We start from the raw sequence: 25622 nt of genomic DNA on the forward strand, positions 1-25622 counted from the left end.
GTCTGTTCCTTGCTCGACTTCAATCCCATCATCGGGTCAGAAATCACATGCATTCACTACTCCTCCTCTAATGATTCCTCCATGACTCCTATCCAGGTTTCAGAGCCCTTGGATCTAAATTGGCCAGCACCACTTCTTTTTGATTGGAGGATTCTGGCATCCCCAGATCTGAGACTTGCCCTGTGCTCTTCGGTTTAATCAGATCAGGAGAGGTCTTGGCGCTGATTCTATCCTATTGGGTCCTGGGTGCTGCAGTCAACTCTGAGGTTTTCAGAGCCATCTCTGCATCTTGGAGCCTTGGTGATGGTCAGTTTGTATCTGCCTTCGGCCTCTGGGTGGCTGTCGTCAAGGCAGGGTGGGACTATGGATCAGAGGCATGCCCTTTTGGATCTGTGTCCTTATTCTTCTCTGGGATGGTCTGCATTTAGGGTTTTGGAGAGAGCTCTGCCTGTACCTCATACCCAGATGATACCTCCTCCTTCAGATCCTATATCCCCTTTTGTCCCACCTCTGCATCTAGGGTCTCAGCTATCCTCTTTACAGGGACAGCCAATACCAAAGCACCAGGCTTCTGAACTGGGTATCCCCTCCTCTTCTGACACCTCCCCAGAGTTCCCCACTGAGGAGGTCCCGAAGAAGAGGATATGCAAGAGGAAGCATATTGATTCTCCTGAATCAATCAATGAGGACACAGATTTTGGTGAGCATGAAGGGTCCCCATGGTCACCTCCTGAGGATGTCTCATTCAGATACATCTTGTAAATCCCGAAACAGAGAGGTGGCTGGAAGCCCAACAACCCTTTGCCGGAGGACTCTGTACTACTGGAGGCTTTTGGTACTGGCCCTTCTAGTACTTGGGTAGTCCATCCCACAGATGAGCTTCTGGAGTTGCCTTTCAGTGGGAGTGGAAGAAACCTGACTCCACTGAACCTGTTCCCAAGAAGTCAGGTGAAATTATGACCCCTTGAGAGTCTAAACAGTTTTGGTTGAAAGGTGCTTTGCATGTTGATGCCATGGTCATGGCAGTGGCTACTAGAAAGCACTAGCTGACAAAAGTACCTCTGTCCATCCTCCTGACAAGAAGCTGCAAGTGATGGACAGATTTTGGAAGTGTGCCTATGTTTCAGCAATCTTTGCTTTAAGGTCTCTGAATTACTTGTCACATTTTATTAAGCTTCATAGGGATCTGATTAAGGAACTTTCAGGTGCTCTCAAAGGAACCGTGTCTGAAGAGGTGAAAGGTTCTGTCACTTCTCAGCTGGTGATCCTACAATCAATTTTAAATTTGTCCATGAGGCTTAATTCTATTGTGGCTGAAGGAGCCTCAAGGGCATTGTGTTCAGGAGTAGCCATCAGGAGACAAACCTGGATGCATTTGTGCAATTTTGCAGAGCCTTAGAAGTCTACATTCATCTTTGCTCCCTCGGACAGCAGCTCTCTTTTAGCTCCAAAGTAAACAATATATTGTCAAGGTGTGAGAAGGATGGAAAGCCTCTTTTGCAGTGGGCATATGTTTTTCCACCCCCAAAGATTCTGTTCAAGGAATCACAAGGTGGTGGAAATATGTGGTTCAGAAAATCACAAGGTTATTTCCAGGGCACACATGGAGAATCTTCCCCCTGAGGCAGATGGAGAAGTTCAAATGGTAGACACTGCAAAACAGCAGAGGAGGCCCACAACATCAAGGGCCCAGAGAAGCTTTCTTGGCAAACCCTTCCAGCACTCCTGAAAGTAGGCCTGATTGTCCACTTCTGGATGCAATTGGGGATTGCTTGTCCCTGCATCAGACAACCTGGCTAGAAATAACAAAAGACACTTGGGTGGAGAGTATTATATTCAGAGGTTATATAATTCCATTTTCCCTTTGTCTGTTAAATTCTGAGAAAACCCGCAATGTTCCACCCATTCAGATGGAACAAGCAGCAATTCAAGTACAAAAGCTGCTAAACAAAAGAGTCATCCAAGAGGTCCCCCCCAGACTTCGAAGGATATAGAACTTACTCAAGATTCTTTTTAGTGTCAAAAAAATTAGACTGGAGACTGATTTTGGATTTCAGCAGTCTGAACAACTTTGTTTGGAAAACAAAGTTCCGGATAGTCACAATTCAACTGATTCTTCCATTTCTGGAGAAAGATGACTGGATGTGCTCAATAGATCTCCAGGATGCGTACTGTCACATAAAAATGAATAGATGATCCAGGAAATTCTTATACTTCCGGCTAGGTGCCATAAATTACCAGTTCAGAGCACTGCCCTTTGGTCTCACCACAGTCTCCAGGTTGTTCACCAAATGTATGGCAGTGGTAGCAGCTCACTTAAGACTGAATGGATTCCAGGTATTTCCTTACGCAGACAGCTGCCTCATCTCTGCCCCTAGCAGACATCAACTCATCATGGCAAGAGAAAAAGTAATCCAGATTTGTGCTTAGTTAGGTGTAACCATAAAAGTCACATCTGCAACCATCTCAAACTATAGAGTTCATAGAGGTACTACTTGATACAAGGTCAACAATAGCTTCCCTTCCCATTTCCATAGTTTAAATTTTAAAGTTGCAAGTCAACAAGATTTGCAGTATCACAGTCCCTGCTTATCTGATCCTACAAGTACTAGGATCGATGGTGGCAGCAATGCCACCTATTCTGCTCTGCTCACCAGATTTCACATGAGGATTCTTCAATGGAAATTAGTGTCTCAATGGTCGATAGGTCAGCATCCACTATCAGCCCCAATTCGGATCACCAACTTGAGCAAAAAAGACCTGATGTGGTTGACCCGATCAGAACAGCTACTACAAGACCATCTAGTTATTCCTTCTCAGCCCAAGGCAACAGTGACCAAGAATGCTTCCCAGCTGGGGTGGGGGGCATTACCTGGGAAAAACATTTCAAGGCATGTGGTTCCAATTTGCATATCAATGTTCTAGAGATGAAAGCAGTGCTTTTAGCATTGCAAGCCTTTCAAGATGCTCTCCCACCAAGAAGAACTGAGATACAGGCAACATGTCAGTGGTTTGGTGTATCAACAAATAAGGGGGAACCAAATCATACCCCCTGTGTTGTGAAGCACTGCGAGTGTGACAATGAGAAAGCTTTTCCAACCACTTTCTCTCAGCAATGCATATGCCAGGGAAGATCAACGTACTAGCAGATAAACTGAGCAGGTGCATTTTGTTACCTCATGAATGGTCCCTAAACCAAAAAGTAATGGACATGATTTTCTGCAAATGGGGCCAGCCTTGCTGTGATCTCTTTTCATCTCCACTAAACAACAAGTGCAGCAGCTACTTTGCCACCAAGGGATGAGATACTTCACCCCCCCCCCCCACCAGGTTACAGTATGCTTATCCTCAGATTCTTCTGATATCAAAATTCCTTCAAAGAGCTGCCATGTTGAAGAGCAAGGTCATTCTCATTGCTCCCTGTTGACCTCAACAAATTCACTTCCCCTTCCTGTGGCCTCATTGATCCATCAACCCTGGATTCTGGATCTAGTTCCAGACCTGTTCTCTCAACCTAACAGAAGTGGTTCATCCTGGTCTTCAAAAGCTCAAGCTGATGGCTTGGTTTCTCCATTTTCAATAATAGCCAGACAACCTATGCTCTCCTCATTGGTTCACTGAGCTCTATTATCTCCACTCAAAACATCTAAAAGCAAAACTTATGCTAGTGAATGGAAAAGATTTGTACATTGAGCACTTGAAAATGATGTGGATCCTTTTTATGCACTGATTCACATCCTGGATTTTTTGTTGCTGCTTTTTGATCAAGGAGCTAGTTCTTCCACAGTAAAGGTTCAGTTAACAGCAATTTCCAGTTTCCATATTGGTTTTGATGGCTCTTCCCATGCTTCACATAAACTTTGTAAGACCTTTCTATGAGGAATACTTCTGTGGAGACCCCCAGTTAAAGATCTTACTCCACCATGGAACTTAACTCTGGTACTGCAAGCTTTGGTTCTTCTGCCCTTCGTACCTGCAATAATACTTGCAATCTCAAATTTCTATCTTGGAAGACTGTTTTTGGTGGCTATTACTTCGGTCAGATAAATTACAGAAATTTAGTCTTTATCAGTAAACCCTCGATACTTAATTTTTCAGAAAGATAGAGTTATATTGTGAACTAATGCATCCTTCTTGCCCAAAGTTGTATCACAATCCAAAATTAACCAATCTATCAACCTTCCAGTGTTCTTCACAAATTATATAAACAAAGGTGAATATTTTTTGCATTCACTAGATATGCATAGGAAATTGTGTTTTTACTTACATAGAACAAATGACTTCAGAAAATCAGATAAGTTATTTGTTTCTTTTGCAGAAAAGAAATTGGGCGAGCCACTGTCTAGAATTTCTCTAGCCAAATGGCTCACTAATTGCATTTCTTTCATTTAAGATAAATTTAATTTTCCTTTAACTAAGCAATTGCATGCTCATTCTACAAGATCTATAGCAGCTTCTTCAGCATTTCATTCTACAGCCTCCATGGATGATATTTGTGCAACAGCAACTTGGGCTTCACCTCACACCTTCGTATCTCATTAGAAGCTAGAGTTATAGTGGCTGGGGACCCTGTCCCATCAGTCAAGGATGGAATGAAAATTGACAACATCAGATAAAGAAGTCATGTACTTACCATAACGTTGCATCTGTGTTACCCATTTTCATTCCTCCTCAACTCCCCACCCACCAACCCCCCCATCTAATGTTATCTGAAGAGTGAGTGGATAGACTCAGCCTTGGGGGGGGTCATTCCCTTGCATTTTATGAGTCCAGATATAGCTTTGCACTTCTGTTATCTGCGATTTTTCTGCTTAAAGTTCTTTCTATATAAGTAAAATGTTAGTCTTTGGCTATAATCTGCAAACAAGATCTGAGTTAATTGTGGTGGTAAGTCCTGGGTAAGGGAGAAGCTTGAGAGTTCAAGGTTGCCATGCACTTTTAAAATGGCTGAGTTAGATCCGAGGGCTCAGATCTGAACCCATCAGTTGAGGAGGAATAAAAATGGACAACACAGATGAAATGGTATGGTAAGTACATAACTTCTTTTTTCCACAGAATTTCAAAGATTTCAGATCCAAACTCTTGGGATGCAAAACCTTAGAGCCTCCTTCAGATCCTAAGTCCTTTTCAGATTTGACAGGCTCAGCTTTTATGGTGATTAGTTCTTTAGCTTCCAGTGTTCCATTCCTGTTCAAATTTGTCAGGATGTGGATAACGTGATGTGAAATTTTTTGCTGCTCAAATCAAGATGAGGATTTTGCCAATTCTCCTCTGTCATGGATTTATGAGTGCATCTGCTAAGTCTAATTTGCCCTTTTTTTCTAGCTGGCCAGTGGTATAACCTGAGAGGTTTGTAATCAGATCAAAGAAAGGTACCCACTTTCACTCTTTCAATATCCCTGTCTGTTTCTATTTAAATACCCTCAGATCAGAGTGAGTTGGGGATTCCAGTCTAAGGGGTTTGGTTCACTCCTGACCTTTTATATCCATATCTTCCCCTCTGAACTACAACATTAATTTTTCCCTCAGAGGGTCAGATCCATGGGGGCAGCCCTTACCTTCTTTCCTTGGAAGCTCCAGTTCTAAGTAATGGGGGGTGGGGAGTTTTTTCCCTAGTTACATCACTTTTCTCTGATATGTTACCCAGGACCTATCTTGGGTCCTACCCACTTGTACCACCAACACAGCCATTCAATCCCAAAGTCCATTTTAAGAGGCTACAAACAGACTTGATTAAAGGACTATCTAATTTGCTTTCTGGAACCAAAACTGCTGAGGCTCAATCTTCAGTAGTCTCTCTAAGGCTAGCATATGGATGATGTTGAATTTGTCTATGATCCTTATCTTGCATACTGCAGAAGGCATCTCTAGGGCTGTGGGTTCAGGAATTTCAATCAAGAGACATGCCTGGATGCACCTCAATGATTTTGTGCTGTCTTTCAAGCCATCTTTTGTTAGTGCTTCTTTCAACATTTCTCAGTGGTTTAGCCTCACAGCTAAAGACAGAAAGACTTTACCTGCTGTGGGCATACCTTTTCCATCCCCCAGCTGATTTTCTTCCCAGTAATAAACTGGGAGGTCAATGTATGTGTTTCAGGAAGTGTCGGGGTCCATTACAGGACACATGTGGCAATAGAGCCCCCCAAGGCAGAGGAGGGAAGTAATAATGGCTGAAATTGCTCCATTGGCCGAGGACTCCCAAAAATTTGAGGGTCTACAAATGCTTCTTCTGTTAGACCCCGCCAGGGCTCCTGAAAGGACACCTCAGTGCCTTCCTCTGTAGACAGTCAGGGGTCTCTTATCTCAAAGATAAACATAATGAAGGACGCTTCCTTGCAGAGAATCATTTGCAGAGGTTATATCATTCTCTTTTTTCCTTCCACCCCCATGACGCAAGAAGCAACAATACTAGAATTCAAGCTCAGCTTAGAGTCATCTAAAAGATCCCTCCAGACCAATACAATCCATAAGTGACTCAAGATTCTTCTAGTGTGTAAATAATATAGGATACTGGAGACCAATTTTAAGTCTCAGTGTTTTGAACAATTCTATTCGGCACACTAAGTCCTAATTAGTCTTGGTTCAATCCAATTTTCCCTTTCTGAGCAGAACAACTGGATGGGATCAATTAACCTTTAGGATTTGTTCTATCACATAAAATGAACAGATGATCCAGGAGGTAGTTACATGTTAGGCTGGGAGCCAGCCATTACCAATTCAGAGTCCATCTATTTGGCCTCACAGCCCCCAGGGTGTAAATCAAGTGTATTGCAGTAGTGGCATCTCACTTGACATTGCAAAGATCCCACATTTCTTTTTGAGAATGATGGGCTCATTACTGCTCCAACCAAGCATTTATTGGCACAAGCTCGAGATCAAGTGTGGTAGACTTGTCCACAATTTGGAATAACCATCAATCACAACAAATCACAATTCCTACTGACCTAGATGTTAGAGTTTATAGGAATGATGTTCAACACATTGCATAAATGTGAATATATGAATAATAAGTGAAGGATGGTGATTAATTTATCTGCTTCAGGACATCCTAGACTAACAGTATTAGTATCATTTTGTTAGCTCCTTGTACTTTCTAATACTGCCGATTGTTAGCTGGTAAGTCATTCTATTAAAAAAGTTGGACTCAAAAAACATCTGGACACCAGAAGGAATGATGGGTGTGAAATGGAAGTATACAAAAAAGGCATTGTAGGCTTGAATGGCTTAATAATTTCCATTCCAGTTCTCTTTTTTCATAAAAGAGTTCCAGAATCTCTTCTCATTGTACCATGTTTCACACTATATCAAAGCACCTTAACTTTTTTTTAGAGTAAAAAAAAAACTTTTCTAAAGCTGACTACAAACTCCTGAGAGCAGGTATAAGCAGCTTCACAGCCACCATCCCTTCAGATGAATCAAGCATTAATGTCCAAGCCTATACCAGAAAACTATATGAGCAGCTATGTAGCTGCATGGACTCAGGAATACCTGACAGGACCAAATCATCTTCCTCAAGGAAGAATAAACCTGTCTGGTGGACATTAACAATAAACAGACCCTATAATAAAAGGAAAAAATTGCTGTCCAGGACCAAGAAGGAGAAGGTGCCAATTTGGAAGCAATCTCTCCTTTATCTGAACAAGCAAATAAGGTCACTGGTGAAATCCTTTAAGGCTAACTTTGAGTCCAAATTGGCCACATCCACTAAGGACAATCACAAGGCCTTCTTCGCATATGTCCACAATCTCAAAAGTAACTCCCAAATCTGCTCTGAATTGGTGGTCAAGAATACCACATACACAAATGCCATAGATATAGTCAACCTGTTGGCAGACAAGTTCAGTGAAAACTTTGCCCCCCTGTCCTCCCCATCAGTAAACTAGGACATCCGCAAAACCTGCCCCCCTTCCTTCATCACCAGGGAGCAGGTTATTAATGCCTTCTCAAAGGCAAAAAATACAGCCTCCATGGGACCTGACAACATCTCTGGCTGTGTTCTTCATGAAGTCAGGCAAGAGCTCTCAGCACCGCTAGGCACCCTTTCTACCAAAGCCTGTGCACCAGCTTCATCCCAGCAGAATGGAAGATAGCCACTGTCATCTCCCTGCACAAAGGTGGAGTGTCCACTGACCCAGGAAATTATAGGCCCATCAGCCTAACTAGTCTGATCTGCAAGGCCATGGAATGCATTATCATGGACCTTATAAACAGGGACATTGGCAACCTGTAAACACTTGATCCAACACAGTTAGGTTTTGTCAAAGGGAGATCATGCCTGTTAAACTTGGTCATCTTCTTTGAAACAGACAGCAAAGCCATGGATGAGGGCAAAACAGTGCACACCACCTACCTTGACCTAGCCAGAGCCTTTAACACTCTTCCCCACTTGGGTATAATAGATAATCTCTCCCAGCTAGGCATCAACCCATATGTTACCAGATGGGTAGCTACCTGGCTCACTTATAGACCCCACTCAGCTAAAATAGAGGAAACCACCTCTAGTAGTAGACCTGGAATAAGCGGCATACCCCAAGGATTGGTCTTGGGGCCTCTACTGTTTGGGATATACTTTTCTGAGGTGCAAGCCAAAACCAGTGGTCTGTGGCTGACCAAATTTGCAGATGACTGCAAGCCAGGCACTGTCATAAATTTCCCTAGTGATGTGAACATCCTCCAAGAAGGCCTTAACCAAACTAATGACCAGTGCCAGAAGCATGGCCTCAAACTGAATGCCAAGAAATGCATCATTATCTCCATTGGGGAAAATGGTGTCCCCACTAATTATCACATTAATAACAACATACTAAACAGGCAATTAGTCGTGAGTGACTTGGTCACCCAGGTTGATAGCAACCTGACTTTTGACCACCATGTTGCCTCCATTTTATGGAAGGCTTTCCATATGGCCCACCTCATACGTAAGGGTATTTCATCCAGGAACAAGGAAGTCATAGCATCCCTGTACTCCTCCCTTATCAGACCCATTATCGAGTACAATGCCCCCTTCAGCATGTACATTAAAAAATACAATTGTTGACTTTGTACTTAAGGTCCAGCTTCACAGCAAATTCCAACAGCAAAAACAAACAGTCCAGACCTCCAGGCTGATAAAAACAAAACTGTAGTTTAATAAAATGCAGTAGGTTAGCACTTTCAGGGTTGAATAACCCTTCTTCAGACATCATAAAAAAGGTATGAACACAATTTAAAATACATAGCCAATCAAAGACTCAGTAAAAAGCTCTCCTCTTTTTTTAAGAAAGGCTTAAGATGAATGACACTATTCAAGCCAGGTGCTCTATCAGCACCCAGATTGATTATCCATCTAGTTTCACTGCATTCTGTTTTATTTCTCAAATCCCCCCCCCCCCCCGGTTGGATGAATAACCTGCAAAACCATAAAAGAAAATACATGCCCAGGATACTGCTTTACATGCTAATACAGAGCATTGTGTATATTTGCTGTACACATAGCTGACATATGTCGTAGCACCCTGTCTTTCAATCTACAATTCGTTTTGCCAAATTAAAATGAACAACATTGAATACAGTCAGCCAAGTGTGTATTATTACTGGTCAAACAATCAGCATATTGTTTCAATGAATAGCTCTTTCCAGACACTGGATGGATAAATATATTATGTCTAATATATTGGCAAGCTTTGCAATGTCTGCAGGGGAATGTTCCTTGTTGTCCCATGACAGGTTTTCTATCCCCTTGTTGATCTGTGCATAGCAAATCCTTTAGGTTCTTATTGTGTTTAAAACAAAATGTGGGTTCCAGAGTAATTAATGCCTTCACCCTATCATCGGTTAACAAGATTTTCCAATTTTGTCGAATAATGTTACATATATCTCCCACATTATTATTGTAATTCAAAGTTACTAATAGGGGCTGCCTACTTGTCTCCCTGTTATACACCTGTACAGTTTCAGAAAACCAGGGTTTTGCTTTATTCAGCCTCTCTTCTTTACTTTTATTAAATGCCCACTGTATTATGTTCTGATTATATCCCCTTGCTTTTAAGCTCACCATCAGTTCTGCAGACTTCTCTCTATATGTCTCATCATTGGTACATAACCTGGATGTTCGAAAAAAAATTGCCCCTGAGCAATATTGTTAAATGTATATCTAGGGTGCATACTATCATAGGCTAGGAGAGTATTCCTCCAGCATTCCTTCCTATACAGCACAGTCTCAATAGTCTCAGTACTTTTCTCTCTGTTTTTCATCACTTGGATATCTAAAAAATCTATGGCTATATCTGAGAGTAAAGTACTAAACCTCAAAAAATCAGTGGTACTTTCCAGGTAAGTAAAAAATTCATGAAGCTGTTCCTGTGTCCCCGTCCAAAGCAGGAAGACATCGTCCATCTCCATAAATGGTTTGCCCAAAATATTGCTTGATCCTCCCAATATGCCAACACAATGTTGGCATATGAGTTTGTGCAGGGGGTTCCCATGGCTACAACCCTGCTCTGATAATAAAAGCAATTATGTTACATGAAAATATTATTACTCAGCACACAATCTAACAGTAAACATACACTGTCAATATCAGTTTGATTCAAGATTTGTGCTTGTTTCAAAAAGGCCTCAATGGCCATCAAGTCATATTCTTTTGTAATTACTGTGAGCAAACTATTTATGTCCAGGGTTACTAACAGGTAATCCATGCAGTCAACATTGGGACCTAAATAACTGTGTAAAGATTGTAAAAAAATGAGCTGTATCCTTTAATATTCTAGGTACAGAAATCAAATACTTTCTTAAATGAGCCTCTACCCAGATCGAAGCATGTTCAGTGACCAACCCACTTCCAGATACAATTGGACGTAATGGTGGGTACCTGGGATCTTTATGTATTTTAAGTAAGGCTTTGAACATTGGAACAACAGGATGTTCAATCAATATAAACTTAAAAGTGTCTTCATTAATACGGTTACTTAATCTTAAGTTAGAAAACTCATGTTTAACTTTACCAATAATCCTATTAATATCAGCTAGTGTTAACTGTTGATAAGTATCTATGTCCCTTAACAACATAAGAACACTATTGTGATAAAATTCACTGTTCATGACTACAACTGCCCCTCCCTTGTCAGGAGGTTTTATTATGATGTTCTTATTCTCTGCAAGTGCCCTTAATGCTTGGCATTGCTCCCTGTTCAAGTTATGAAAAACATGCTTGTTTTTTGTATTCTAAAACTTAAAAATATCATCTTTAAAAGTTTTTGAAAAAGTTTTGAAGACAACTGGCTGTTTCTGATATTGTGTTGTCTTTGTACACATGGCTGAACAATATCTTGAGGACATTGTGTTGAGCTACCTTCCAGCAATGCCTGCTGTTGCCAAAGAACAGAGAGAATGAAGCAACTTATTGCCATTGATAACAATCCGTTGTTGAATTTAAACTTGGCCGATATAACTGTGCCTCCTTTGAAGAATAATGAAGAGCTAGAGAGTAACGTCTCTTTTTTGGAACAACTAAAAAACTTGTATAAGCTGAAACGCCTTCAGTGGCAAAGACTGCATTTTGAGGCATGTCTCCATCATAAAATAATCCCCAGAGTAATGAGGATGCTTTGCATGCCCACATATGGGGAACTATATCCCACCTTGCTGGCCAAATCGCAGCAGCTTAATCTGGACGTTAGTTTTGCCAACATGAAATTGTTGATAGATTTAATTTTACCTATGGAGAAAGAAATAGTGAGTTCAATTGAAGCACAGCAGAGACAGATAGAACTGCAATTTAAGGAGGAATATCACCAGGTTAAGCTCAATGACCTGTACTGTGCTGTGACAGCTTATGACTCTAAATTGCAACACATTAAAATGAAAAGCTTTAAAGAAACTATAAGGATTTTGTGCAGGGGTGTATTTTCACATGGCCAAGGGATGTCCCTCCATGAAATCAGCCTCCTGTGACATCTAAACGGCATGTTGATGAACATTCCACCTTAAATTCAAATACAAGAGGCAATGGAACTGATATAGGGAACAGGATGGAAGTGATGGCATCATTTAGCGTCGACATGGCACCAGGGTGAGACTCTACTGTGGAGGCGATTAACCAGCAGCAGACAATGCAACAAGGGACCTTTAACACTATACAGAAGGCATCAAACCGTATTAATGTGTTGGTAGCTCAACCAAAAAGTATGAGCTCCTCTTTTCATGTTTTACCTGTACCAGTGAAGAAAAAAAGAGAACCTGAACAGAGGTCGTTAACTGAATTGCAATTCAAAAAGGAGAACAATATCCATGTGACTGCCAATGGCAGTAGAGACTGCAATGTATATAATATTTCTGATTATATTTCATCTGATGCTAAAAATTATGTTTTGAGCAAGGAACTTACATTTATCCCAAGTATAGGGTCCAGCTTTAGTGACTGTGTGTTAGATTTGAGAATGTTTGCTAGAAGTGTTGAATTGAAATGTATTTATGATGCAGAATCTGTCCCTAGGGACTGTGCCCTTAGGCAACCGAGTACATTCAACACCCCCCCCCCATCAGTCAAGTGGTTGAAACTTTTATAAAAACTTGTGAAGATGATATTTTTAAGTTTTTGAATACAAAAACAAGCATGTTTTTCATAACTTGAACTGGGAGCAATGCCAAGCATTAAGAGCACTTGCAGAGAATAAGAACATCATAATAAAACCTCCTGACAAGGGAGGGGCAGTTGTAGTCATGAACAGTGAATTTTATCACAATAGTGTTCTTATGTTGTTAAGGGACATAGATACTTATCAACAGTTAACACCAGTTGATATTAACAGGATTATTGGTAAAGTGTTTGGTTTCTGTACCTAGAATATTAAAGGATACAGCTCATTTTTTGCAATATTTACACAGTTATTTAGGTCCCAATGCTGACTGCATAGATTACATGTTAGTAACCCTGGACATAAATTGTTTGTTCACAGTAATTACAAAAGAATATGACTTGATGGCCATTGAGGCCTTTTTGAAACAAGCACAAATCTTGAATCAAACTAATATCAACAGTGTATGTTTACTGTTAGATTATGTGCCGAGTAATAATATTTTCATGTATCAGAATTGCTTTTATCATTAGAGCAGAGGTATGGCCATTGGCACCCCCTGTGCAAACTCATATGCAAACATATTGTTGGCATATTTGGAGGATCAAGCAATATTTAGGGAAAACCATTTATGGAGGGGGTACCTCAGTTATTATGTCCGTTTTGTGGACGATGTCTTCCTGCTTTGGACAGGGACACAGGGACACAGGAACAGCTTCATGAATTTTTTACTTACCTGGAAAGTACCACTGATTTTTTGAGGTTAGTACTTTACTCTCAGATACAACCATAGATTTTTTAGATGTCAGAGTGATGAAAAACACAGAGAAAAGATTTGAGACTGTGCTGTATAGGAAGGAATGTTGGAGAAATATTCTCCTAGCCTATGATAGTATGCACCCTAGATATACATTTAACAATATTGCTCAGGGACAATTTTTTTCGAACATCCAGGTTATGTTCCAATGATGAGAAATATAGAGAGAAGTCCGCAGAACTGATGGTGAGCTTAAAAGCAAGGGGATATAATCAGAACATAATACAGTGGGCATTTAATAAAAGTAAAGAAGAGAGGATGAATAAAGCAAAACCCTGGTTTTCTGAAACTGTACAGGTGCATGACAGGGAGACAAGTATGCAGCCCCTATTAGTAACTTTGAATTACAGCAACAATGTTGGAGATATATGTGACATTATTCAACAAAATTGGAAAAATCTTGTTAACAGATGATAGGGTGAAGGCATTAATAACTCAGGAACCCACATTTTGTTTTAAATTCAATAAGAACCTAAATGATTTGCTATGCACAGCTCAACAACGGGATAGGAAACCTGTCATGGAGCAACAAGGGACAATCCCCTGCAGACATTGCAAAACTTGCCAATATATTAGACATAACAATATATTTATCCATCCCCTGTCTGGAAAGAGCTATTCATTGAAACAATATGCTGATTGTTTGACCAGTAATATTATATACTTGGCTGACTGTATGTAATGTTTTTCATTTTATGTTGGCAAAATGAATTGTAGATTGAAAGACAGGGTGCTACAACATATGTCAGCTACACATGCTGCAAATATACACAATGCTCTGTATCAGCATGTAAAGCTGTACCCTAGGCATGTATTTTCTTTTATGGTTTTGCAGGTTATTTATCCAACCAGGAGGGGGGGGTGATTTGAGAAATAGAATGCAGTGAAACTAGATGGATAATCAATCTGGGTGCTGATAGAGCACCAAGATTGAATGGTGTCATTCCTATTAAGCCTTTTTTTTTAAAAAGAGGAGAGCTTTTTACTGAGTTATTGACTGGCTATTATGTATTTTAAAAGGTGTCCATAACTTTTGTATGATGTCTGAAGAAGAGTTTCAAACCTGGAAGCGCTAACCTACTGCATTTTATTAAACTACTGTTTTGTTATCAGCCTGGTGATCTGGACTGTTTGTTTTTGCTGTTTGAATCGGCATGTACCTTGCCAAGGACATGCAGCAGTTGGAAAGACTACAGGTGTTCCTGACCAAGAGAATCCAGGGTCTCAAACACCTATCCTATACAGATCGGCTAAAAGCCCTGTCCCACTACTCAGTCTCATACAGACTGCTCAGAGGTGACCTGCGTCTGACATACAAGGCCATTTCAGACTCAGCCTTGATGGAGTTGCTGCATATCTGGAAGGCAAAGTCCACTCTCACAACCTGTACGCAAGGTCTCAACCTGGTCTGTGACATTAATACAACTTGTTGGCAGGATAGATTTGTGTCCCAACGACTAAACCCATCTGTGGAATAGACTTCCTCTCCGTGTCAAGCAGAGTCCCTCACTAGTCCTCTTTAAGAGGAACATGGACAACTGTATGAGAAACAGAAAATATACTCCTGGGATCCCACCTGTGTCCCTGCTGGACAGGGAAAACAGGTGCTGAATTTTTGGGAACATGGGTGAAATTCTTAGCAAGGCTTACAAGGGCCTCTGGGCCAATAGCCTAGTATTGTCCTATGGCACTATGAACCTATAAACCAAACTATGTCTGTATACAGCAATGTCCCTTTCATCTTCAACTAAAGCTTCACTTTAATCACGCTGCCTAATCTGAAATACATTTACTGCTTTTACTGCCGCATAGGTGATTTAAAGTTCTAGCTGCTGCTGGTGTGTACCACAACTGTTTTGCTGAAAAGACCTGTCATTTGTGTAGATTAGTGTAGCTCTGGTACAGATTTGCTGCACCAGGACTTTTTGGTTTACACTGAATTTGTTCTGGCTGTTCTTGTTGGTGGGAACCCCTCTGCACCATTTTGACAGTAGTGTTCTGACCAGAACCCCCTGTTGAGATGGAATTGGTGGTTAGCTCAGTGTGTGGCTCCTCATTGGTTATTTTTTTGCTTAGGGAGGCTCCCATTGGTAGGCATTTAAATCCCACATTTGCGCAGACCTACATTTGTTTGGCCGAACACCTTGAGGTGGGTGATTGTCCTAACAGTAGCTGCAGCAGAGGATTCACTGAAGCTAAGTTACTATTTTGCACTCTGCTTCAAATATTTGCACTTGCCTTTACTTTGGAATTACCTGCCTGATTGCACTGTTATTTTTATTATTTCTGTGCAGGTGATTTGACCTTCTTAATTACTGTGGGGTGTGTCACAATTGCTTCTCTTTAATCTCCCTGCCTGATCTGAACTGTATTTACTGCTTTTACTGCCATCTAGGCAATTTAAAGTTCTAGCTGCTGCTGGTGTGTGGCACAACTGTTTTACTTATAAGACCTGTTGTTTGTGTAGATTAGTGTAGCCTTGGTACAGATTTGCTACACCAGGACATTTTGGTTTACACTGAACTTTCTCCTGGACATTCCTGTTGGTGTGAACCACTCTGCACCCCAGTGAGAGTAGCATGCTGAGTGGAACCCCCCCCCCCCCCCAGGCGAGACAGGATTGGTGGTTAGGTCAGTGTTCGGCTCTTCATTGGTTATTTTTTCTGCTAAGGAAGGCTTTTGTTGGTGGGTATTTAAACCCCACATTTACACAGGCTTATGCTTGTTTGCATGTTGTACAGCGGTGCTGATCTTTAGTAAACTTCTGACAAGGTATTAATTTTTCAAATTTTCTCTTACCCAAGCCTTTGTGCTCCAGTGGTTGTAAGGCAGTTTGTGATGCAGCAGTGCACTAAACCTGCCCAGCCCCCTGTATACATATACACCTAGCTGAACACACTTCAAACCTTCCACCCTTACCCCCTTACTCCATTGAATCCCTTGGTTCCTCCACCAACTTCTGACAAATATGGATGGGCAGCCTCCTACAGTTTCTCCAGCCAGTCCGGTTAATATGGGCATCCTGTGACAGTGTAGCAACTGTCTTATATATACAGACAACCTCTGCTCTTGACTCTCATAAACACAATTTATGAGAGATGTAACTACATTAAGAACCTGGAATCAAAACTCTCTCATTCACAAGCTACTATATCTGGCACAGAGAAGGTTGTCTGCACAAACATTGCACCTCACACACCACACACTTCAACACAACACACCCCCACATATGTGGAGGTTCTCACCAGAAATGTACCCAAACACAAGAGACCTCCCGAGTAAAGGCACAAGCATGCATCTCAGAACACCACAACGCACAACACACATAATACACACAGCAGCATCTCACAGCCTTCAGGGCCAAACTATAAACAACTATAAACCCAACATATTAATCATAGGAGACTCAGTTGTGAGACACACAGATGTGCCCTTCACTAGGTTGGATAAGGAGAAAGCTACAGTGAGTTGCCTGTCCGGTGCCAAAATCCACCACATTACACATGCATTCAAGTCTCTCAACAACAGGCACTGCTATGACTCTGTCATTGTCCATGTTGGTGTGAATGGCTTGAGACGTACCTCTCTGGATTATATGAAGAGAGACATGATGGACCTCACTGAATATGTGCCCCAGACAGGTATGTCCTTAGCCTTAAGTAGTATTTTACCACCACCCAGAATGATACCTCAATACAAGCAGAAAATGATTGAATTCAATAATTGGCTTAGCTTCTGGTGTCATTCCACGGGGATCCAGTACCTGACAACCAAGGAGGACATGATCGATAGGCCTCGATGCTTTGACAGAGATGGCCTTCATCTGTTCCCTCTGGGCTTCTGACTACTGACAAAGGCTCTTGCCTTACCTATAGTGCCTCTTTTAGGCAATGTCATGAGGACAAAATTTCCATTGTAAAAAATTAATCAAAACATACATTAAAGGTCATACTGCTAAATGCTAGGAGCCTAAACACAAAACTACACTCACTGGAAGCACTCTTAACCTTAGAAATTGCTAACATTTGTGCAGTCATGCAAATCTGGTTCTAAGCTGTTGAAAGCACCCCTACCTTGCCAGGCTATTCATCGTTTCATACATTCAGACCCCAAACTGAAGGCAATAAAACTAAAGGAGATGGAGTTTCAATTTACTATAAAGATAAACACACCTCAAGACTAGCCAACCAGTATGATGCACATGCGACACTTTAGGTGCAGCTAATCATAGACAAAACAGCTATCCGGGTCATCACTAGCTATAGGTCCCCATCCATGAATAAAGACACCCACTCTGCTTATCTGGATCTACTCAGATCCTTCAAGATTCAACCATTCAGCCTGATCATGGGAGACTTTGACTACCTTACCATAGATTGCAAAAATTACACATGCCAAAACACACTTATGCATCAACTCTAATGCCTTGGACCAATTGGCCTACACCTCCAATAGGGGTGAAGGTATCCTAGACCTGGTACTGACAACCATGTCTGATCACTGTACCACCCCTGGTAAGATCCGATTACTAAGCAGTCTCCTTCAAAATCAACATTACCCCTGCCCCCACCCCTACTCTGGTCAGACACAAAAACTTTTCCAAAGCTGATTATGACCTCCTACGGGCAGATTTAACCAGCTTTGTAGTTCCTTCCACCTCTGTGTGATTAGACACTTATGTGGAAACCTATAGCAAGGACCTATATAAACACCTACATAACTGCATGGATGTGATGATACCAGACAGGACCAAAACGTCCTCCTCTAGGAAGAACAAACCAGTCTGTTGGACTTCTGCCATAAATAGACTTTACAATAAAAGAAAGAAACTGCTATTCAGAAGTAAGAAGAAACAGGTCCCAAATTGGAAGCAGTCCCTTCTCAGCCTGAACAAGCAGATAAGGGCCCTTGAGAGATCCTCTAAAATAAACTATGAGTCTAAACTAGCCTCCTAAACAAAGGACAACCATAAGGCCTTCTTTAATTATGTCTATAACATCAAGGGTAAGGTGTTGTGCTGTGCAGAACTAGTGATTAATGGTAACACTCACACTAACACTGTTGACATAGCTAACAAACTAACTGACAGGTTCAGTGAAAACTTCACCCCCCTGTCCCCACCAACAGTTAATCAGGTCATCCCCAACACCAGTACACCTATCTCCAATGAGCAGGTCATAAATGCCCTCTCTAAGGCAAAAAATACTGCCACTATGGGTCCTGATAATATCTCAGGCTGCATCCTCCACAAGCTCAAACAGAACTTGCAACACCTTTGGGCACCCTGTTCAATCTCAGCTTGAGCACTGGATTTGTCTCAGCTGAGTGAAGGACTGCCACTGTCATCCCACTGTAAAAGGGTAGTGCATTCAATGTCCCAGAGAATTATAGGTCCATTAGCCTAACTACCCTGATTTGTAAGGCCATGGAATGCATTATCATGGACCTCATAAACAAGAACATTGGTAGTCTCCAAGCACTCAACCCTACTCAATTTGGGTTTGTCAAGGGGAGATCATGCCTGTTAAACCTGGTTGGCATCTTCAAGACAGTTACCAAGGCCCTGGATGAGGGGATAAAAGGTGCATATTGCATACCTTGACTTGGCCAAGGCTTTTGACACCATTCTTCACTCAGGCACCATAGACAAACTCACTCAGTTTGGCTTCAATCTATTAGTCAATAGTTGGGTAGCCATCTGGCTCACTAAAAGAGCCCACTTGATCAAAATAGGGTATCTACCTCTAGTAGTAGACCTGTAACTAGAAGTGTACCTCAGAAATCAGTTTTGGGGCCTCTGATCTTTGGAATCTATTTCTCAAAAGTGCAGGCTATAAACAGAGGTCTATGGCTAACCAGATTTGTAGATAACTACAAACTGGGGGCTGTCATTGATTCCATAAAGGATGCGGACATTCTCCAAGAGGGTCTCACCCAAGCAAATAATTGGTGTCTAGAACATGGCCTCAAGTTCAGTGCCAAAAAGTGCATAATTATTCCCTTTGGACAGAATGATGTTCCTACAAATTACCACGTCAACAACAACATCCTAAACACACAATCAGCTGTGAGAGATTTGGGCACCCAGGTTTATAACAAAGTGACATTTGATCGCCATGTAGCCTCCATAGTAAGAAGGGAATTCTATATGGCCCACCTTATTAGTAAGGGTATCGCATCCAGGACAAAATAAGTCATTACCTCCCTGTATTCTTCATTTATCAGGCCTATAATCAAGTATAATGCCCCTTTTGGCATGTACCTTACCAAAGAAGCAAAATGTGATCAAGACCAAAAAAGTAACACTTCATGACCCAAGGACGAAACGCCAACCAGAGCAGTTAATAAATCCTTTATTGGAAAGCCACCACACCTAAAAACAAGCGCTTTCGCTCGGTACAATACCGAGCTTTTTCAAGTTCATTAAAAGTGCAAAATATTCAAGTGTTATATACCAAACCTGTGTCACATTTTTTACAACTTATGGTTCACATATATTTATGTATTTATTTAATGTTTTTTAGGTTTTATATTCACTGCATTTTATTCTTTATGTTATATAGGAATCAGTATTCAAACTTCATGCCTTGGTGTTTAATTCATGAATATTCCTTTAACATCTTAATGATTTAATGACTTAATTAATTAATTATGCATATTATGTGACACAGGTTTGGTATATAACACTTGAATATTTTGCACTTTTAATTAACTTGAAAAAGCTCGGTATTGTACCGAGCGAAAGCGCTTTTTTTAGGTGTGGTGGCTTTCCAATAAAGGATTTATTAACTGCTCTGGTTGGCGTTTCATCCTTGGGTCGTGAAATGTACCTTACCAAATACTTACAGCAGCTGGAGACACCACAGAGATTCCTGACCAGGAGAATACAGGGTCTCAAACATTTATCCTACGTGGATAGGCTAAAGACCCTGTCTCTCTACTCGGTTTCATACAGACTGCTCAGAGGTGATCTCTGTCTGGCATACAAAGCTATCTCTGACCCTGCCTTATCGAAAATGCTGCATATTCACAAAACCAACAACATATGTATAACTCATACTAGAGATGTAAACATGGCCTGTAACATCAATAGAACTTGCTGGCAGGACAGATTTGTGTCCCAGAGGCTCTCCCATCTGTGGAATAGGCTCCCTCTTCATGTTAAGCAGAGTACCTCATTGTCCCATTTTACGAGTGACCTGGATGATTGGCTGGGAGACAGAAATATTTACCACTGGGATCCCATTTGCATCCCTGCTGGACAGAGGCAACAGCTGCTGACTTGAGCAGAACACTTAGCTAGACTTGTAAGGGCCCCAGGGCCAATAGTCTAGTAAATCCCTATGATCCTATGATCCTATGATCTTAATTACATAGCAAATCTCATATATGCTATGATTTAACTAAAAGGTTGAAGCAGATTTCTCTCTTGTCTAATTGATCAGTACCTGATCACTCCAAATTTGTGTAGTATAACAGGCCAGGCAATTTGTTTTATAACCCGAACTCAAAGCAATTTCAGAATTCTTTTCAATCATGAGAAATATTTCTTACTAATCTTTATTCTCATCGTTGTTGTAGTGCTAGTCTTCTTGTGTTGCTAATTAATTTTACACTCCCTCTGCCTTAAAACTTTTCAAATCACATTTGTGGCCTAGAATGATATTTTCTCGATGTGTCAAATTTCTGCTATAAATGCTGTTGTCAAACATTTAGCAAGAAAAAATGCCATTTTAAGTGATCTTACAAAGTTAATTAATTACAAATGTCCTTTTAAATGTTTCTCATAAGAATCGTGTATCATAGATGAGCCACAAAAAGAAGTTACAATTTATTTTATTTATTTATTTTATTGTGTTCATTTACCAACACTCTGGAATCATAGATAAACTTAATAAGCTGGGCATAAATCCCTACGTCACTCGATGGGTTGCCAACTGGCTTACTGACAGAACACTGTAAAAGTAGCCAACTCCAAATCCAGCTCCAGACAAGTGACAAATGGAGTACCTCAGGGTTCAGTCATGGGACCATTCTTGTTTGGCATCTACTTCTCTGAAGTACAGGCCAACACTAAGGGACTCTGGCTAACAAAGTTCACAGATGACTGCAAACTGGGAGCCATTATTGAATCTCCAAATGATGTGGATATTCTACAAAAGGGCCTTACAGAAACAGATGCTTGGTGCCAGAGCCATGGGCTGGAGCTCAATGCAAAGAAATGTATAGATATACCCTTTGGGAAAAAACATGTACCCATGAGTTACCACATAGTTGGCAGTACACTAAACACCGAAAGTGTGATAAGAGACTTAGGGACACAGGTGGACAGTGGTCTCACTTTCGATAACCACATCGCCACAACAGTCAGTAAATCCTTCTATGTGGCACACATCATCACTAAGGGCTTTTCATCCAGAAAAAAGTAGGTCATTGTCCCACTGTACTCATCCCTCATTAGACCCATTATAGAATACAACGCCCCGTTTGGTATGTACCTCTCAAGATATCTGCAACAACTGGAAAGGCAGCAGAAATACCTCACTAAAAGAATCACAGGTCTAAAGCAGATGCCGTATGCTGACCGCCTTAAAAAACTCCAGCTATACTCTGTCGCATATCATCTACTCCGAGGCGATCTCTGCTTAACATACAAGGCAATGTCAAACCCAGAGCTGTTGGACATGCTACACTTAAAGAAATCCCAATCACTCAGAGCCACATGCTCCAGGGATCTAAACCTTGTCATCATAATAAACAAAACATGCTGGAGGGATAGGTGCCTGACCCAGAGACTCCCCAGACTCTGGATTAGTCTCCCCATACATGTCAAGCAGAGCACCTCTTTGGCCCTTTTCAAAAGGAACCTTGATGACTGGATGGGAGAAAGGAAATTCATCCCAGGAATCACGTCAGTTGCCCTGTTAGACAGGGGTCCAGGGAAGTAAATAGTGTGGAAAGAAATAGCCAGGGAATTGTTATGGCTAGGCTTGTATAGGCCTTAGGACCGATAGCCTAGTACCAACCTATGAACCTATAAGAAATTGTTGCAAAAAAGAGTAAAATCCCATGATTGGAGGAACTCCCTTGTCAGCCTCAGTAAGAAGCTGAGATCCCTCATAAAATCTTCCAAAGCTAGTTAGGAAAACAAAATCGCCACTGATTCTAAAGACAACTACAAAGTATTCTATAGCTATGTCAAGAATCTCAGTGGCAACACTCGAATCTGCTATGAGATACAGCACAATGGCACTAAATACACAGAACCAACTGATATTGCCAACATCCTGGCAGATAGGTTCAGTGCTAACTTTACCCCTCTCTCACCCCCTAATGGGCCCATCTCTACACAGGAAGAATGCAAAGTTCCTGTAATCATGGCTGCACAGGTAAAAAACACACTCTCTAAAGCCAAGAACACAGCATCCATGGGACCTGACATAATCCCAGGCTGTGTTCTACATGAACTACAGAATAAACTGGCACCCCACTTAAGTACAATGTTCAATCATAGCCTCTCCTCAGGCTTTGTGTCCACTGAATGGCACACAGCAACGGTTATCCCACTCCACAAAGGGGGAGCCACCACAGACCCGGGAACTACAGCCCCCATTAGCCTGACCAGCCTAGTCTGCAAGGTTATGGAAGGTATCATCATGGAACTTATAAACAATGACATTGGTAAGCTCCAAACTCTGGACCCTACCCAGTTTGGGTTTGTAAAAGGCAGATCATGTCTCCTAAACCTGATAGACTTCTTTGAAGAGGTCACCAAAGCCGTAGATGAGGGTAAGGTGGTTCACACAGCCTATCTAGATCTCGCCAAGGCTTTTGACACCATCCCCCACTCTAGTATTACAGATAACTCACTAAACTAGGTATAAATCTCTATGTCACAAGATGGGTTGCCAGCTGGCTCACTGGCAAAACCCACAATGTGAAAGTAGCAGACTCTAAATCCAACTTCAGACCAGTGACAAGTGGAGTAGCACTGGGTCTTCTCCTGTTTGGTATCTACTTTTCTGCAGTACAGGCTAACACAGAAGGTCTTTGGGCAACAAAGTTTGCAGATGACTGCAAACTAGGAGCCATAATTAAACTCCTAACCATATGGACATCCAACAAATGGGCCTCACTTGACAGATACCTGGTGTCAAAGCCATGGCCTCAAGCTCAATGCCAAAAAGTGCATTGTCATCCCTTTTGGCAAAAACTCTGTACCCATGAACTACCACATAGGCAGTAGTCTACTTAACACCGACAGTGTGATAAGAGACCTTGGACACAGGTGGACAGTAGTCTCTCCTTTGATAATCACATCACCACAGTAGTCAGGAAATCCTTCTACATGGCGCACCTCATCCAAAAGGTTTCTCATCCAGGAAAAAAGAGGTCATTGTTCCCCTCTACTCATCACTCATTAGACCCATTATAGAGTACAATGCCCCCTTTTGGTATGTACCTCACAAGACCTCTACAACAACTGGAAAGGCCCTAGAAATACCTCACAAAGAGGATTACCGGCCTAAACCAGATGTCCTATGCAGACCGTCTCAAAAAACTCCAGCTTTACTCCATCACATATCGCCTACTTAGAGGCGATCTCTGCCAAACATACAAAGCTATGTCAAACCCTGAGCTGTTGGACATGCTCCACTTAAAGAAATCCCAATCCCTCTGAGCTACACTCTCTAGGGAACTAAACCTTGTCACCACAATAAACAGAACATGCTGAAGGGATAGATTCCTGTCCCAGAGACTTCCCATACTCTGGAAACAACTAACTCTCTATATCAAACAAAGCTCCTCATTAACACTCTTCAAGAAGATGATTGGATGGGAGATAGGAAATTCACCCCGGGGATCACTTCTGGGGCTCTGCTTGACAGGGGCACAGGAAAATAATTTTCTTGGGTGGCGAAAGCCAGGGTACCGTTTGGCTAGGCTTATATTGGCCCTAGGCCCAATTGCCTAGTACCTACCTATGAACCTATGAACCTATGTTAAGTAATGACTTAAAAGGGTTGATGGAAATACAACTAACAAAAAAAAATGTTTATACCTAAAATAATAGGATACCCTTTGCATTGGTGAGTTGTATAGTGGTTTGTCACTTTATTTATAGTTATTATAAAGCAATTTATTAGTGGAAGTGATTCTACACATTCTCAAATGCAGAAATGTGGGCCACTGACAAGCATTTTTTTCCATCTAATCATGTCATGCTGAGACTACAGACCATTTTACAGCTCTCCATCATCGATTTGTTTGGTAAAGGTTATTATGTGGCCATGACCTTTCTTTCTAAATTATTGGAACTTCAGTCTACACCAGTTTCTGTGTATAGCTTAAGTTTTACTCTGAGAGGCATTACAGGTAATAGTTTTTAAAATGGCTTACAGGTTCTTTTTTAGGGATGAGTATAGATTTCCTTGTTATTTACCAAACTACCATCAGTTAATGGTGGACATACAGATAGTTTTGACTGAAGGCTAATTTATGGTATGATAATGTTACCATGGGATTCAATAAATTCTGTGTAGGCTCTGTGCAAAGCCTAAACAGAGTTTAAATATTTGCGCAGTGGTGTGCAGTGAGCTGTTGTGCACAATGCATATTAATGCCACACTGCGCGTCTGAACTAGGTTTTGTGGCTGGCAACAGTGTTGCGGGCCAGGAAACCATGTAAGTGAATGCAGATACAATTCTGTTTAAAGCAGAGCACCTATGGTTCACAGATTTGCATAGAATGCCACAAAGATCACCAAGGCTTCACAGATATCTGCCAGTCTGTTAGTGTATCACATCTGCATAAGCATCAGCATAATACGGGGACACTTAATCAGAACTAGGGACATATTTGCCATAGCTATCACATAAAAATGTGGTAGAATAAAACTCAAACATATCTCTCAACCTCTTAGAGCAGAAATCTTGACAGAACCATAAATAATGGCAGAACAAAGCCCCAAAAGTAGGTACACATTTTTACGATCTTTCTTTCAAACATAGAAAGTTGATAGAATAATAGGTTGTACAGTAGCCTGAACTCTCTGAAGAGCATGAAGTCTGAAACTCAAATGTTTGTCATAATTTTCTGACTTCACTCTGCAATGACATGCCAATGATTTGCTGGAAAACAAAAATGCTATGAGGACAGACCACAAATATGAGACAAAAACTGTGCATTCTGCACAAATCAGGACAGTTGAGAGGTATGCCCTCAAATGTATGTATAATTTAATCAAACC

Source organism: Protopterus annectens, chromosome 1.part0 (assembly GCF_019279795.1).
Source record: "Protopterus annectens isolate FY-2018-M chromosome 1.part0, PAN1.0, whole genome shotgun sequence".
Classification (NCBI taxonomy): domain Eukaryota; kingdom Metazoa; phylum Chordata; order Ceratodontiformes; family Protopteridae; genus Protopterus; species Protopterus annectens.